The sequence below is a fragment of the Monodelphis domestica genome, chromosome 2, assembly GCF_027887165.1.
Source record: "Monodelphis domestica isolate mMonDom1 chromosome 2, mMonDom1.pri, whole genome shotgun sequence".
In the NCBI taxonomy this organism is placed as follows: Eukaryota; Metazoa; Chordata; class Mammalia; order Didelphimorphia; family Didelphidae; genus Monodelphis; species Monodelphis domestica.
The window spans coordinates 214,528,729-214,540,281 of NC_077228.1; the positions used below are offsets into that span (position 1 = coordinate 214,528,729).

At 39.3% G+C, this 11,553-nt stretch overlaps 1 long non-coding RNA gene across 1 annotated transcript; it reads right to left on the bottom strand.

The window, feature by feature from the left end:
• Positions 1-1,230: 1,230 nt before the first annotated feature.
• LOC107651371 (uncharacterized) lies at positions 1,231-5,778 on the bottom strand. The gene is made up of 2 exons (XR_001628104.2): positions 4,030-5,778; positions 1,231-1,303 (listed from the first exon to the last, which is right to left on the bottom strand). It is a non-coding gene; the product is annotated as an uncharacterized LOC107651371 (long non-coding RNA).
• Positions 5,779-11,553: the final 5,775 nt, after the last annotated feature.

Genomic DNA, 11,553 nt, shown 5'->3' on the forward strand with positions numbered 1-11,553 from the left:
AATCGTTTGTCAGTTCCAGGAACAGGGAGGGAAGAAAAGAGAGAGACAACATGAATCATATAATTTTGATACTTATGTGGAAATTAAAAAAATAAAGGTAAAACATTAAAATAAACTTAAGAAAAATGAAAGAAACCCCCAAATGGGGTCTCAAAGAGTCAGACACAACTGAACACCAACATCATGCCTCCCTTAATTGGGGGTAGGTTTCAGGGGGCTAGGTAACACAGTGGATCAAGGCTAAGCCTGAGTCTGGAGGACCTGGGTTCAAATTTGAACTCGGACACTTCTTAGCTGTGTGACCCCGGGCAAGTTCAGTTAATCCTGACTGCCTAGCCCTACTGCTCTTTTGCTTGGAATTCATACTAAGACAGAAGGTAATAGTTTAAAAGAAAACATTTCCAAATAATCAAAACAGTCCAAATGAGGATGGACCGACTGCCTTTGGGGAGGTAATAGGTTACAGTTCACAGGAGGTCCTCTTAAAATCTGAATGAGGCTGGCCTCTGGATCCTCTCCCCCTCCCCCTTTCCCATTCAGGGAAGCCTGAAGAGAACCGTCTCCTTTGGTCTGGGCTGCTGAGATTCCATGACAGTGAATCACTCTCCACTCCACAGGCTATACGCTATCTTCCTCCCCTCCCCCATCTGCTTCCCTCCTTCCCGGTTCCTTCTGGATGAAAAGCTGTAGAGACAAAGCTCGGCAAAATAGGCAGCTGATGCTCTCCTAGAGCTGCAGCACACCTGGGGATTCTGAGCGTGGTGCCTAACAGGCTGCTAAGTCTTGTAATTGACAGCCCCCGCCGCCATTCACTTTCCATCTCGATTTGTCCTCAGGACGTACATGGAGGTTTTCACAGCACTTTAAGTTGATAGTGCTCCTTCCTCACCACAAAACTGCGAGTTAGGGAGTGCAAGATCTGCCCCGGTTCACCCAGTAATTCCAGGGCAGGATAAAAGTGTAGAATTAGCAGCCGGAGGGCACTCAATCCTTACTTGGCCTTTGGGCCAGCTGGAACAGGAGCAAAGCTTAATCCTTCTCAGGCCTTTCCTATCTGCTCTGGGGGATGGTTACGGGCCAGCTCTTTCCTTTACCCCTCCCCTTTTTGCTCGGAAGAACCAACTTCCTTCCCTTGAGGATTAGTTTACTTTTTAGCCTCGGGGCAATCTACTGGCAGCTAGGGATTTAGTGGATAGTGTGCCAGGCATGGAGAAAGAACTGGAGTTCAAATCTGTCTTCAGACCTTTACTAGTTGAATGACCCTGGGCAAGTCACTTCACCCCATTCGCTTCAGTGTCCTCATCTGTAAAATAAGCAGAAGGAAATGGCAAACCATGCCAGTGTCTTGGCCAAGAAAACCTCAAATTGGATCACAAAGAGTAAGACTTGACTGAAGAACAACTGAATAAAATCTAGTTGGGGGATGGGAGGAGACAATACCTTAAACCAAACCGAATCAAGGATGGTTTTTAACAAGTGCCTACTAGGTGCAAAGCACTCAGATGGGAATATGAAGGCAAAGATCTGAATCTGTGAAATAAAAATGAAAGAATACCTGCCCTCCTGGGACTTACATTCTAAATACATAAAGAAGTACATACTTCTTTGAAGGAGAATTTGAACTAGCTTTTAGGGCAGGTAAGAGTGGGAATCAGAGAAAGCTTAATTTAACTCAGGTAATATTAAGCACGTACAGTGTACGAGGCTCTGTGCTCCTTGCTGGGCTTACATAGATAAAAAAAGCAAAGCCCATACCCTGGACCTACAGGGGTAGGGATGGAGGATTATATGAGCACAAATCAAGTACGATACTTGGCAAAGAAGAGATCCAAACTAAGTGTCCTAAGTACCTTTGAAAAAGGAGAGATGGCTTTCTCTTCCACGAAGGAGAGGGGAGAAAAGGTAGAAAATAAGCTCCTTTAGAGGAGGAACCATTTTGTCTTTGTTTAGGGGCTTGCTAAGTGTTTGTTGAATGAATTGAAGTAGCTCTTGAGTTGGAGTTTGAAACAAAAAAGATCTCTTCCCAAGAAGGCCAGCAGGGAGTATTTTCCAGGGATGTGGGAAGGTAAGGAAGCAGGGGAGTATTTGGTGAATCCAGGAAATGCTTTTTCATTCAAGGAATGACTATAAGTCCAGTTTGGCTGGAACATAAGAGTGGGTGGAGGGGAACATAATAAAGTTGCAAAAGCAGATTGAAACCAGACTGTGAAGCTCCTTAAAAGCCAAGCTGAGTTTGTGCTTTATCCTCTAACCAAAAGGGAGCCACTGGAGGATTTTGAACAGAAGAGTGATCTAGTCAGACCCATATGCCAGGAAAATTATTTTGATAGCTGGGTGAAGGATAGATTAGAAAGGGAAAGATTGGAGGCATTTAGAAGGCCATTGCAAAAATTCTGGAGCAAGGAGATTAAGGCAGGCTTTAACACTGGACAACTAAACAGCACACTGGATCTAGTGCTAGGCCTGGAGTCAGGAAGACTCACCTTCCCAAGTTCAAATCTGGCCTTGACTCTTACTAGCCAGCTATGTGACTCTGGACAAGTCACTTTACCCTGTTTGCCTTAGTTTTCTTATATGTAAAATGAGTTGGGGAAGGAAATGGCAAACCATACCAGTATCTTTGCCAAGAAAAACCAAAATGGGATCATAAAGAGTCAGACAGGACTGAACAACAACAAAAGCTAAAGAAAAGGGAATCAGAGTGGACAAAGGAAAAACAGTTAATAGACTACTAGTCCAATTTATGAGGGCAAGAACTAGGGTAGGGACTATATGAAGGAAAGGGACATGGAAGAAGAAAGGACAAGATTAGAAATGGATAGAAAAAGAGGACATAAATGCTCCTTATTATGGATTGTGTTTAAATTCTCAGACAAGTCACTATCACGTGACTGGGTATTTTCTCTAGATAGCCTTTATGCCCAGAATGCTCTCCTTTCTCATCTCTGTCCCCTAGATTCCCTGACTTCTTTAAAGTTCTACCTAAAATCCTACCTCTTAAAACAGGAAGCCTATTCAGATTTCCCTTAGTTCTAGTGTCTTCTCTGTTAATTAGTTTTTCCCTCCAACTTCTTCATTTTACTTAGTTTTACTTTTTTTTACATTACAAAAATTTTTTGAGTTCCAGATTTTCTCTTTCCCTCTTTGAGAAGGCATAAAATTTGATATAAATTATACATGTGAAGTCATACAAAACATATTTCCACATTAGCTATATAGTAAAAGAAAACACAATAAAAAATCTAAGAAAAAGAAAGTTAAAAAATGCTTCAATCTGCATTCAGACTCCATCATTCTTTCTCTGGAGATGGATGGCATCTTTTATCATAAATCCTTCAGCATTCCTGTGGATCTATTGATGATCTTAAATTCATCCTGTTTATATCTTGTTTGGGTAGTTGTTTTCATTAGCCTGTGAGTTCCTTGAGAGCAAGGAGTGTCCTATCTTTTTTTTTTTTTGTATCCCAAACCTTGTACAGCACATAGAAGGTGTTTAATACTTAATTAGGGTGTGGGTGGGGTTCTATTGCATTCTTATTCTCCCACTACCAATTCCCTGTTCCTCATCTGCCCAGGGTGGGAGATTAGGAAAGGGATGGGAGATTTTGTCATAATCATCATGGTGAGTGTGATGATGAAGCTTGTAGATTTCATCAGATTTGGATTTGCTAAGGGACTGGGGAAAAGGCTTAGAAGAATCTGGAGAAATCATCAACAAACAATTTTCAGAGAAATCGAAGTTGTTTTCAGGCAGGGCTATCATGAATCATTGTCAACATCACCTCTGTATACAGGGTAGAACACTGAGATCCTGCTTGGTTGGTGCTGCAGAGACTGCCAGATACTGGCTCATCATTCTGCTCCTTCCCCAGAGATTTGCTGGAGTATTGATAGCAATCAGACAGAAGGGCTGGACCCTGGGGCCCTTCTAAGCAAACAGGTGGGACAAGGGAAAGACTCCTCAGGGGGAACAAACATTTCTCTTAGGGATCCATTCATATCTGTTACACTTATTTTCTCTCCTCTTACCTACTGGTACTGGCCATCCAATGTTCATTGACTATGCAGTCCTTTGGAAAGGGACTTCATCAGGACCAGCCAGCTGATAGCAGATGGTAAATTATCTCTTCTGTTTTTACAAGGCAGAATAATATACACAAAATCAGGGACTCTTAGAGTTGTTGGAATCCCCCCCACCTTTTTTGTCCTCCCCACAGCTGGTAAATTGATATCTCATAGGTTTCATCATGTTACTCAAACATCTTCATTGTCTTTTTATTGCCTCTAGGATAAGATACAAATTCCTTGATATAGCATTTAAAGCCTCCCACAATATGGCTGCCACTTACCTTTCAAATGATTTAATATTTTTCATCTTTTTACCTCTGTCTCAATATAACTGACCTCCCCTACCCTTTCCTTTTTTTGAGGCAAGAGTTAAGTGATTTGCCCAGGGACACAGTAAATGACTGACTGAATTTGAATTCAGATCTCCCTGTGACTCCAAGCCCAGCATTCTATTCACTATACCAATAAACATTTATTAAATACTTACTATGTACCAAAATCACTAGCTTGCTTCAAAGCATGGAAAGTGACACATTCTATAATAGATATTTCCTGACCCCCTAAATTGTTAGTGTTTCTCTCCTCTCTCCCTTCTCATTTACTTAGTGAATTTCAATTAGAAGAGATCTTAGTTATCTGTGAAACCTTTGAATTCCTCAGTAGAATATAAATTCCTTAAGGGCAGACTTTTAATTTTTATCTCAGTATCTTCAGTGCCTGAATATAATTGCTGTTCAGTCATTTCAGTCCTGTCTGACTCTTTGGGAACTTCATTTGGGGTTTTCTTGGCAAAGATTCTGAAATAGTTTGCTATTTCCTTCTCCAACTCATTTTACAGATGAGCAAACTGAGGCAAACAGGGTGAAGCAACTTTCCCATGATCACATAGCTAAGAGGTGCTTGAGGTCAGATTTGAACTCACAGATTAGTCTTTCTAACTCCAGATCTGATATTCTAACCACTGTACCACCCAGCCACCAGTCTCAAACATAATAGGTGTTTAATAAATGCTTATTTTTGTCATCTAATTTTCTTTTAAATATTCCAAAATGAACTCTCCTTCAATCCCTTCTCTAATTTAAATACCTCTGTCCCATCAACCAATTCTATAATAAAACATTGTCCAGTTTCCTCATCATCTTGGCAACTTCAGAATTCCAAAAGCTCTATTAGCATTATTAATATGCCTGGTGAATTGAAGATTTCAGAGAAAGTATTGGGCATTTTCAATAAAATAAGTATATCTAATAAATCCAATTCTCCTGGCTCTCTAACTTCCTGTATGTTCAAGGGATGAAAAAGTCAGATGACCTTAGGATCTTCGTTCTACTTCCTTCCCTAGCTAGCTTGCTTGTTTGCTTGCTTGCTTCTTTCCTCCTTCATTATCTTGGAATCAATACTAAGTATTGGCTCCAAGGCCCAGGCAATTGGGATTAAGTGATTTACCCAGAGTCACACATCTAGGAAGTATCTGAAGTCACATTTGAACCCAGGACCTCCCATCTGGAGCCTGGTTCTCAATCCATTGAGCCACCTCAATATCTCTTAAGTATTTTCCATATACCTCCTTTTCATTTTTCATTTCATTTTAATCATTTCATTTCACTTCAATCACTCATGGCATTGATTAAAGCCCCCAAATACCAAAGAAATAGAAGCTATAGAATCACAGATCTAGGGCTGGTGGGGTCTTAAAGGTCCAGCTAATCCAAATCTTCATTTTATAGATGAGGAAACTGAGGCCTAGAGAGGTTAAATGACTTGTTTATAATATATTATATATAAATATAAATATATATATAATATAATTATATAATATAATATAATAATATAATATAATATAAATAAAGGCTAATGTGTAATAATTTCTGTCCTCAAGGAGCTCACATTCTATTTGGGGAAAGGATATGTATTTAAGTATATATGGAATATCTTAAAAATATATTATAAACATTTTTTTTTGGGAGGGGGGGAGAATGCATTAATAGCTAGATGGCAGACTCAGGAAAGGCTTCATTTAGAAGACGGTGCTTGAGCACAGTTTTGAAGGAAATGAGGATAAGAAACCAAGGTAAAGTGGGCGTCTGTGCCAGGCATGGAAGACAGCCAATATAAAGGTTTAGAGATAAGTGAGGCTTTCTTTTTTTTTTAAATGATGAATAATAAGAGGGAGGCCAGGACACCTGGACCATATTGTACATGAAAGGGATTAATATATAAAGCTGGAAAGGTACATCAAGGCTAGGTTATAAAAGGTCTAAATTCCTTCATCAGGGTATAACTTCCTATCATACCTTGCCATACCTTGCAATCTTTCAGAATTTTCCTAGGCCATTAGCCCTGGTATTACTTCACTTTTCTCAATTTTCAGTCTTGGTCTTCTAGTTAACTAGTTCAACTCTTTACAATCTATGGAGCCAGCCAGCTGGATCCATTACAAGTTTAGGTTAACTACTCTCAACTGAGTCTTTTCACACCTTTCACTGGATCTGTCTTCTGTTTCCTGGAGGTTGTTTCAAATGGCCTCTTCTCTAGACTCCCAAACCATCCCCCATCTCATTATCTTGGGTAAGAAGTTGGGCTAATGCTTTACAAAGAAAAGAGAGGGGCCAGCTGGGTAGCTCACTGGTTTGAGAGTCAGATCTAGATAGGAGGTCCTGGGTTCAAATGTGACCTCAGACACTTCCTAGCTGTGTGACCCTGGTCAAGTCAGTTAACCCTCATTGCTACTTTACCACTTTTCTGCCTTAGAACCAATACAGGTAAGGGTTTAAAGAAAAAGAAAGATAGTTGGCTGTGAAGTTCTTCTTCTCCCTTTTGTTATCATTGTTTACACTCTAATCCAGTCTTCAATGAAAAAGTGACCCTTCTCACCATGGTTTGTCTCACTACCTGTGCCCTTGATCCCATTCCCTCCCATCTTCTTCAATAGGTTACCCCCCCCCCCCCCCAAACCATACTCTCCTTTCCAAACTCTCATTTGCTGGTTCCTTCCCAGTTGCCTACTTTAAACACTTCAGCTTTCCCCATCCTAAAAGATAAAAGAACAAAACCTTTCACTAGATCTTACCATTCCCTCAAATTATTATCCCAAATGTTTCCTTCCTTTTACAATCAAACTCTTAGAAAAAAGTGGTTATATCTCTCCTCTCAGTCACTTCTTGATCATTTTCAGTTTGTCACCCAACCTCATCATTCAACACTCTCCAAAGTAACCAATTATCTCTTTAATTGTCAAATCTAATGGCCTTTTCTCAACTCATTCTAGTTGACTTTCTGCATCTGTTGCCGTTAATGCTCTCTCTTGGTTCTCCTATCTGTGTGACTGCTCCTTCTGGATGATCATCTATGTCATGCTCACTAACCATGAGTGTTCCCTAGGGTTCTGCCTGGGCCCTCTTCTATTTTCTCTCACATGATGATCTTATCAGCTCCCTTGAGTTTAATTATCTCTATGCAGATGCCACTGAACTGTCTAAATCTAGCCCTAGTCTTTCTCCCTTGAACTCCAGTCTTACATCTCCAACTCAAAATGTCCCAAACTGGATCCATCTTTCCTTCAAACCAAACTCTTTTGAAGTTCCCAATTTATTGCAAGGAAACCACCAACCTTTCAGTCGCACTGTTTTATAAACTCAATGTTATCCTGGACTCCTCTTTCTCCTTCGTTTGACATATTTAATAAGTTACCTTACCTCAAAGTCTTTCATGTCCATCTTCTCTTTGCTGACATGGCTACTAAACCTAGATGAGGCTTTCATCACTTCTTGCCTTGACTACTGCAAAAGCCTCAAGACAACTTTAGGTTTTTCTGCCTCAAGTCTTGTCTCTACAACTGCCAGTGATTTTCCTAAAGTACAAATCTGACCATGTGACTTTTGTAATAAACTCCAGTGGTTCCCTATTACTTTTAGGGTCAAATATAAGCTTCTCTAATTGGAGTTTAAATGCAGGGGATTTGTTTTGTTTTTGATAGTTTGCTTTTCATTCATTGTAACACAGCTCCACCTAGTGACCTACTGAAGGCTTAATCTTCTCTCACTTTAAAGAGGCAGATGGTCTCTGGTATCAGTGGGTGGCCAAGGGTGATCCACTGGGATATAGGAAGAAAATAGTAGCACTTTAAAGGAGTAGCCCACATATAATAAGTATCCCTCCCACTGCATAGTAGATTTTGAACCCATTTGTTAGAAATACAACACTTTGTTTTGTAAGAACTCATAATTGACATCAGGGAAGATAGAAATTTACTAGCCCCAATTCAAGAAAAACTTTTGCATAATTGGTGAAAATGAGTACTGTGATTAATTTCTTCAATTATGAAAGTCATTAAAGTATCAAAATAAACTAAACTTAGAACTCAGCTTTGTAATCCCTATATTAGTTTCATTTTTTTTTAAACCTTTACCTTCCATCTGAGAATCACTACTGTGTCTTGGTTCTAAAGCAGAAGAGTAGTAAGGGCTAGGCCATGAGGGTTAAGTAATTTGCCTAGGGTCACACAGCTAGAAGTGTCTGAGGCCAAATTTGAACTTAGGACCTCCCATTTCTAGACCTGGCTCTCAATTCACTGAGCCACCCAGTTGCTCCCAACATTTTAAAAAATAATGAAGCAGGGGAAGCTAGGTGGTTTACTAGATAGGAAGCCAGGGCTGGAGAAAGGCCCTGGGTTCAAATTTGATCGCGGACACTTTCTAGCTGTGTGATCCTGGGCAAGTCACTTAACCCCCATTGCCTAGCCCTAACTGTTGTCAGCATTGCAACTGATACTTAGTATTGATTCTAAGATGGAAGGCAGAAGTTTTTTTAAAAAAAAGAAGCCTATCTGATCACTTTTCTCTTAATAAAAAATATTATTCATAATATTCTAACAAGTCTTTCTACCCTTAACCACTAAAAGATTTCAAAACAATGATTCATTTCATTTCAAATTTCTACTTTGTACTTCAAACTATACATATCATTACACTGTATCATACTAAGGGTCCAAACGTAGCTAATACAAAACAGAAACCATAGTCACCTGTTAGATGCTGTTTTGTTAACTTTCCTTACACATATCAAAGCATCAGTTTGATTTTTCAGCTTCCGTGATAGGCACCAAAAATCTTATTAGTCCTAGGTTCATTCATATCTGGCCTTAGAACTTTTTGTGTGACCCTGGGCAAGCCACTTGACCCCCCCCCCCCCCATCACCTAGCTATTACCATTTTTTGTTTTTAATCTTGGAACCAATATACAGTATTGATTCTAAGATGAAAGGTAAGGGTTTTTAAAAAAAAATTTAGATGAAAATGAGGAATTTGGAGAAACATGAAGAGTTCTTTGAAATGATAGAAACAAAAAGAACCAGGAAAATAACATACTCAATAACTAAAATAACATAAATGAACTTAAAAGTCATACAATACTAAGAATAATTTTGGCACTAGGAAAGAGAAGCATGGGCAAGATGGGAGGGTGGGGAACTAGGATCAAACATGTTACTTGTTGGTTGCTTTAACTGTTTTTCCTACAAAGGATGTTTTCCTGATTTACATGAGGGATTATTTCAGAAATTCAGATATAAAAAAACAAAAGGCAACAATAAAACATTTTGAATGGTCCAACTACATTGAGGAAAAATGAAGAGTACACACTGTCCAGATAATAACATGCTTGGCTCAGAACCCAGAGTTAGTCAATATGGACAAACATTACAAACAGAAAACAAATTAGGCCCAGAATTGAGGAGGGTTCAAACTGGATACTAGTTTTCAATTACCAAAAACAATTCAGCTCATGTAGCTATGAATAGTGACGATGACCTCAGAATTAAAAGAATTTTTTTTTTTTATAAAAAAATCCCACAGGTGAACCAAAAGGCAATGGAAAGATACATGTTATCCATAAGTAAGCTGAAGCATATTATCAGGGGCTTAAAAAATTTGACAAATATTAAGCAGCTATGTGCTAGACACTGAAGACAAAAATTAAGCTGTTGCTACTCTTGGGGGAACTTACTGGAAGAGATTTAGGCTTGTCATGTAGTGAAAAGATGGGATAACAGGAGGAAAGAATATTGAATAGCGATTCAAGTCATCACTTGGAGACAGGCCAAATGTAGGGTCAGAGGCAACATCCACCCAATCCCCAGATCAATCAAAGCCCTTTGGGGGTCTTACTGGCACTCCACACTCAGTGATTCAGAAGGCATATTCTTGTTATTGACTTCCACACATAGGAATGCAATGTTACCTTGAGACACTGTTTTTCCAATCATATCTTTAACATACCACTAAATCTGAAAGGTTTGGAATGCACAATCGAAAACTTTCCCTATTTTTTTGACTGTTTGATCATCATCCATTATTACTCTTGTGGGTGTTCTCCATTGTTATTTCCTTAGGGCGCTCTCTCTACACTGCCATATTTAAAGTACACATTTGATTGTGACAATCAGGAAATCTTTATTTAGTACCTACTATATTGCTAGGAACTGTGATAAGTAAGCCCTTGTGATACAAGGAAATGCAAGATAATTCTTGCTCCCAAGCCTAATGGGAAAGGCAACATGCAAACTAAACATAGAGTAGGAAATAATAAGGTCACTAGAATTGAAGTTGAGAGGAGGCTACTTGGTAGCAAAGGGGTTTGAGTCAGGCAGAGATGGGAAGTCTTGGGTTCAAATGCGGCCTCAGACATTTCCTAGCTGTGTGACTCTGGGAAAGACACTTAAATCCCATTGCCTATTCTTTACTGCTCTTCTGCCCTGAAACCAATATATAGCAGTGATTCTTAAAAGTTAAAATAGTGAAATACATAGGCTTTGGCAATGGATATAGGGATGGTGAGATAATGAGGAACTGGGAGGAAGATTGTGTTAAATTTGGAAAGGGTATGGCAGGGCTTGGGGAGAAGATAATGTAAGGGACAGCTATGTGGCTCAGTAGATAGTGCCAGGCCTGGAGCAGGGAAAACCTGATTTCAATTCTGGACATTTAGCTGTTTATAAGCAAGTCACTTCACCCATCACCTAGCCCTTGCTGTGCTTTTAATAGATACAAAGCAGGATTAAAAAAATGTAGATTGTTTGGCTTTTAAAGCAAACCACAACCCGGTGTCTTATATGGCCCCCTCAAATTCTACAGTTCTGCTAAACTGGCTTCTAGTGCTCAGAATGGGACTCAAGTGCTCACCATAACAATCTTATTTATACATGCTTATACATGTATATATATACATACATATATATCTTCACTTATAGCTCCTTGAATCTCATTTATAGCAAATTTTGGTGCATTCAAGTCAGTCTGACATATATGATGCAGCTTTCATAATAAAACATTCCCCTCCAAGTATCAGTCCAAGATATTCTTTCCCTTAGCCATCTCAACTGTCTAGTTTAACACTAGTACTATGAAGCCAATATATTAACAGTAGCTCCTCAGTCAGTTTTTAGTTCCCACAATTCATTTTCATTATCTGAAAAGAATCCTCTCCTAG